The sequence below is a fragment of the Quercus lobata genome, chromosome 7 (genome assembly GCF_001633185.2).
Source record: "Quercus lobata isolate SW786 chromosome 7, ValleyOak3.0 Primary Assembly, whole genome shotgun sequence".
Lineage (NCBI taxonomy): Eukaryota > Viridiplantae > Streptophyta > Magnoliopsida > Fagales > Fagaceae > Quercus > Quercus lobata.
Window position 1 is genome coordinate 42,523,450 of NC_044910.1, and position 6,264 is coordinate 42,529,713.

The following is a 6,264-nucleotide window of genomic DNA, read 5'->3' on the forward strand; positions in this document are numbered from 1 at the left end:
TCTATTAAAATGAAATATTTGGGTATCAATCAATTTCAGGTGTTATTTCAAAATTACTGCTAAAATATATATTTATATATTATTATTGCTCTTAGGTAAAATAATGAATTTAATATAATTTTTTATTAAAATAAAGTGGGATTATTATTAAAAAAAAAAAAACATTTATCTAATGGTTTCTTTTATAATAAAACTTACCTTTTAAATAATCGTACATAAATGTGCTTTCAAGATTCTTTCTACCAACTACTTACTCCCATTTTCCAACCCACCCACGTGACTAGTACACTGTAACCTACTGATGCTACTTCTATCTTTCATTATTTAAGATTGCTAGTCTTTCACTTTCTTCATCATTTCATGTCTGAGCTCCTTTCTCCCCTTATTCTCATCTTCTTCATCTCCTTTTTTTTTTTTTTTTTTTGAAGTCACACCATTTTTGCTTCATCTTGCTCTTCAATTTTATTTTCAACTTCTCTGTTACAGTTGAGAGGGTCAGATAGGGAGGAATGATAGAGAGACTAGGAGCTACAGGATGCCGATCAAGTTCAAGAAGGGAAAATAAGAAGCCAGAATCATACCGGCCGGAAAATGATTTGCGGCCGAAATTGACCGGGACGTCCGGAACGGGGCGAAATTTAATCCGAGGTGGATTGGAGGGTATTACCATTCCGGTTTACACACCGGGATGAGATATTCCAGCTGTTCCGGCCGGAACGGAGCGGAATCCATAACATTGATTCCGTGTACGTCTCTTTCGCCGAACCCTTCTATCTTCAACCTCTAAAGTCAACATCTTTTTTTTTTTTGGGTGATATTTTTGCACCACACACCGATGACAAAATAAGAATCTCCATCGCACTAAGGTTGAAGATGCCTGATTTTCTTTGTTTGTGTGTTCAGTATATCGGTAGATCTGAGTAGAACAAAGGAGGATGGTTAGATTGGAGAGAGAGAAGGCCGATCTATGTAATATTTAGATCAAAAGTAACAGGCAAAGTTGTGTGGTTTTGTTGGTCAGTCCTATCGATGCTTTGACGTCAAAGGTATGATCTTTTCTTCCTTCCTATTCTTTTGTTTTCTTTCTAATTCTAAGATGAACAGTTATACCCGAAGATAAATTGAAGTTATCGAGCTTTTTTTTTGTTTGGAATAAACAAACGGGGATGCTCTTACGGTAAAAGTAATTTAAAATTGAATGAAATTCAAATTGCCTTTTATATTATTAGTGTTGAAAGTTGAAAGTTGAAATGACTTCTTTTTTTTTTTTTAAATGAAAAATGACATTTATTATTGTCTGGATATATTAAGTGGATTTGGATGAGAAATGACATTTATTATTGTCTGGATATAGATGGAGAAGGTAGATCATAGAGGGAGAAGGCCGATCTGTGTAGTCTATTCAGGTATTATCTTTGCTTTTTTTTTTTTTTTTTTTTTTTTTTTTTTATGGAAATCTTTGCTTCCTTCTTATTTGCTTCGATCCTTTTTTTTTTTTTTTTCCTCAATATATATTCTAACAGATCTATTCAACCATTCCAAAAACATCTTTTTATTTATTTTCAATTATATTTCGATTGAATATGTAATGAAAATAAATTGAAGTGCCCATATCTAACATATATGATGAAGCTGTGTATTTCTATATTATTTACTCCGTTATTTTTTCACCAGATCTGTCATACATCATAACTCAGATAAAGTTGGACGAAAAAAACAACTGATAAAATAATATAGGAAAACACAGCTTCATTGTACATCATAATGTGAATTCATCGTACATCAAACTCATTTAAAAATCAAAACTCATTTTGATCTGCAAGGCCAAAATCCACTTAAATTACAAGTCGTTTAGTGTCATTGTGTAGGTTTTATTACACTATAAAGGCAAAAACAAAAAGTGTAAAGATTAGACGGTTGTCAAAAGTATTTTCCCCAAATCTAAAGATTAGACATATAGCAAAAAGGTTTTTCTCTAAATCTCCAAACTCTTATCTTTAAACAGGCATGGGAAAGTCAAAGACCACTTATGAGGAAGCCTCCAAGAAAAGGCCGACATCAGAAAATAAATTTAGGAAAATGTTAACGAATGTTCTTAGAACACTGGTTAAGAATCCGGTTAAAGAGAGTTTTTATGAAAAAAAAAATAAAACAATTAATATTTTAACAAATTTTTTCATTTCTCATAAAAGTGATGTCAAAACTTTCTTAAAATGGATTGTTAACAATCAACCTAAGGGCACTCGTTAGCATGACTCATAAATTTAATAGCTTGTTTGGATGGAAGGAGAGTAGAGTAGAGGGAAGGAAAGTAATGCTATGTTTAGAATTTTGGAGGGAGAGGAGAGTACAGGGGAATAGTTATTTTCTATATTATTTGGATGTTTTTAAAATTAAGTAAAGGGAGGGGAATAATTAATCTTTTCATAATTTGTCATTTTGTTAACAAAATTACAAACTATGATTGTTTGGATGTTTCCAAAATTAAGGAGAGGAGAATAATTAGTTTATGCTAATTATTCTCTTCCTCTTATTTAATTTTAAAAACATTCAAATAAGGTAGAGAATAACTATTCCCCTCTAATCTCCTCCTCACTACTCTCTTCTGCTATAGTCCCCTCCGTTCTCCTCTCCCTCTAAACTTCCAAACATAGCATTATTCTTTCTCTCTACTTTACTTCCTCTCTACTCCCCTCTCCATCCAAATAAGCCATTAAACTTATATTTTGATGACGGCCTCTTCTTGGACACTTTCTCATAAGTGATCTTTGACTTTCCCATGCCTGCTTGAAAAAAAAAGGTTTGGGAATTTAGATAAAAACTTTTTGCCATATGTCTGATCTTTGAATTTGGGAAAACACATTTGACGAACGTTTGATCTTTGCTCTTTTGTTTATGCCTTTATAGTGTAATAAAAGTTACATAGCGAGACTAAACGACTTGTAGTTTAAGTGGATTTCCAGGTAGGCCTTGTGGATCAAAAAATGAGTTTTGATTTTTAAATGGGTTTGAGTATTTTGGGTTTAAATTAGATTGGAATGGATTTTCGGGTTGGGTCATTTGTGAGTTGGGTTTGTATTCCATATTAATTTTCTGCTTGGACTTTATGGATTTAAATGGGTCTTAGATCATGAATACGCTTACATTGTGGATTTTGCACAATATCTACTGTATATATTTCATATTTATATTAGATTCCATAATTTATTTTGTCTTTGTTCTATGAATATTTCTATAAGAGAAATGATATATTTACAACATTTCTATAACAAATTCTAAGTAGCAAGTTATTATTGTTGGGGCAAAAAAGTAATCTTAGTATTTGTTTGAAATTTGAACTAATAACAACTAACCATCTGTGATTTGTTGTAAAAATATTGTAGACGTAATCTCTCTTTCTATAATTTGGATGATTGGATTTTAATGTTATATATTTAAATAATTTGGATGATCGGATTTAAGCCCTTCTATATATGTTGTTGATGAGATGGCTGTTAAGTGTGTCATCTCAACTCAGAAACATTAAAACTATGTCATTTTGTTCACATAAGAATTTTTTTTATTTTTTTATTTTTCCTTTTACACCTGTCTTAAATTATTGGTCCTCTACTCTCTATTCCATTTACGGATGTCTCAAAATAATGTCAAGTTTTGTAAAATTAAAAATCTTTAATTTACTAAATTTCTATTATACCCTTACTTTATTCCGAAAAACATAAAAAAAAAAAAAACCAACGAACATTTAAAAAAATCTATCTAATTTGGGCACCCTTTTAGTTGCCTTAGTGATAACTCTAAAAAAAAAGCTGTGTTGGTTTGTAATTAGGAATACTCTAGTTCTAGTTCGCAATGAGAATTATGAATTATATAGGCAATAAAATATTGCCAATAATTTTCATTTAATTTTTTTTTGGCAGCCACAATAATAAAATTTCCACTCTTGAATTAGCGAAAGTAAAATTCACGGCTTGGACATATCAAGAAACTTCCACTAACCACGAGAATCTATCAAACGTAAGTTTTGAAATTAAACATAAACTGTGTCCAAAAGGCATTTCAGCGATGTTTGTTATCAATTAATTCTTTATGGTGCTACGTTCCATCATATTAACAATAATAGAAAAGACAAATTATATTGCATCTCATGCTATCAAGAAAGCCATAACAAAAAGCAACTAACCGAGGGCATAGAGAAGAGAGTGTCCCTCTAAACTCATCTTACATATATATAGCTTGCATGTATATTTCTATATTTGTAAATATTCATTTGTGTGTGTATATCATATATGTAACCACAAAAAGAAAACAGAAAGAATAAATTTATCTTAGAAGATAGTACCTTTGAACTATGCCTTGCCCAACGTTATCCAGAATATCTTTCAGCTTGTCCAATACAGTATACTAGTGGGATGCTGCAATCTATAAATAGTCAAAAGCAATATATATATATATATATATATATTTTTTTTTTTTATATATATATTTTTGAGAATCATATATTTATATATATTATAAACACATAACCAAATGGAAACAGAAAACAGCACGCACCAAACTCTTAAGATACCAGTCCCATGGCTTTCGCCAACCTGAGCCTGTTTGTCTGAATTGAAATGTCAGCTTGTTTATACATCCAATCGATCCTATCACAAACATAAGCCCTGTTATTGACCTTTTGAAGAAGAATACCGAAGCACCTGCAAAAACAATAGCATATACCCTTCCAAAGTTAAAAGGTTAACCTCACTTTCCATTGACAATGGCCAAAATGGGTTTCATAAAAGTGCCAGTAAATCTATAACGGAAGATCTATGTGCAGGGAAATTCCCTAATACCTATACGTCATGTATTCAAAAACACTGACAACCTGAAGAAAATAAGAAATCAAATCACTTCCAGTGCAAAAGAAAGAAGTATCGATTAAAAAATGCTTCCTGAATTTAATGGAGCAACATTGAATTAAAAAAGTATTGATACCGGTGAAGGAGTGCAGAATGTTCATCATATTTTCAGCTTTGACATTTTGGTAATCAAAGCTCTGCTCATTGTGAGCCTGAGCTTGTTGGTTTACGTGAAGTCTAGGATCCATCGATTTTTTTCCTGTTCTTTTTGGTGAAGAGCAAAAGTAAAATAAATTTTCAAGGAACCGGGCCATATAAATGGCCCAACCGACCTAGGATACTATGGCCTATTGAATTTTGATAGTTGGGGTTGGGGTTGGTTTGCTTCATTTTGATGGGTTTGTCACAAAAAGATTTCACAATTAGAACTTTGTTTGAGAGAAGTTTTGATATTAATTTGTATTTGTTTGAATTTTTTTTTAACAATGTTCATTCATCTTTTGCAAAATTTTAAACCCTAGCCTTTTAATCTATTTTATGTTATATTTTCAAATTAAAATCTGTTTTTTTAACAGCAAATGCAATGGTGGGTTACGAAAGCTTAACAGAACAGAGCTTAGATGGGTAAAGTGTCAAATTTCAAACCACAAGTAGGTAATTTAAATTCAAATCAAACTACGGGTGGGTAAGTTGTAATTCTCTCTCTCTCTCTCTCTCTCTCTCTCTCTCTCTCTCTCTCTCTCTCTCTCTATATATATATATATATATATATATGCGTGTGTGTACCTAAATTTATTATTACTATTTGCCATCTTTTTATTATGGAAATTACTATTTACCATTGAAAAACACTATAGACAAATAGATTAAATACAATAAAGAGGTGGTATTTATAAACCCTATGTTTACACCCTTCAATCAAGCATTACCACATCATACTTTTTTCAAATAAGCACTCATAAGCCCAATCCTTAGTAGGTGTAATAATTTTTAGAATTAATATATTGCCAAATAAAGAAACTTCCTATATGCACATAAATCATCTTTCTCAAATTTTTGTTTTTAAAAAAATTTTGGAAATATAATTATTTGAGTAAGATATTTTCTAAAATAGATTTTAAGTTTTATTCCAATATTACAACTCACAACAAACTTATGAATATGTTCAATTATTCAATTACAACACATTTTATTTTCAGTAACAAAGATTACCATTTCAATTGTAATTCTCATTCAGTGTATCAAACATGTCCTTATAGTTGAGTTTCTGCTTTGTATATATAGACAGATAAATAGATATAGATATGATTAGAGAGCTCGTTGATATTAGCTTCATCAACAAAGAATTGCGCTTTTTAACTTGCCATTTGTTTTTCTTATAATCTTTTTTGGTATATCATGAAGAATTATAGTTTACCAATCT

The 6,264-nt window shown here is 30.8% G+C and overlaps 1 long non-coding RNA gene across 2 annotated transcripts; it reads left to right on the plus strand.

Moving 5' to 3' along the window:
• The first annotated feature begins 386 nt into the window (after positions 1 to 386).
• Positions 387 to 5,529, plus strand: LOC115951253. Of its 2 annotated transcripts, none has more exons than XR_004083263.1 (4): positions 387 to 746; positions 904 to 1,046; positions 1,355 to 1,406; positions 5,417 to 5,529. It is a non-coding gene; the product is annotated as an uncharacterized LOC115951253 (long non-coding RNA). The 2 variants fall into 2 exon arrangements; XR_004083264.1 differs by lacking the exon at positions 5,417 to 5,529 and adding an exon at positions 2,006 to 2,135.
• The last annotated feature ends 735 nt before the right edge of the window (positions 5,530 to 6,264 follow it).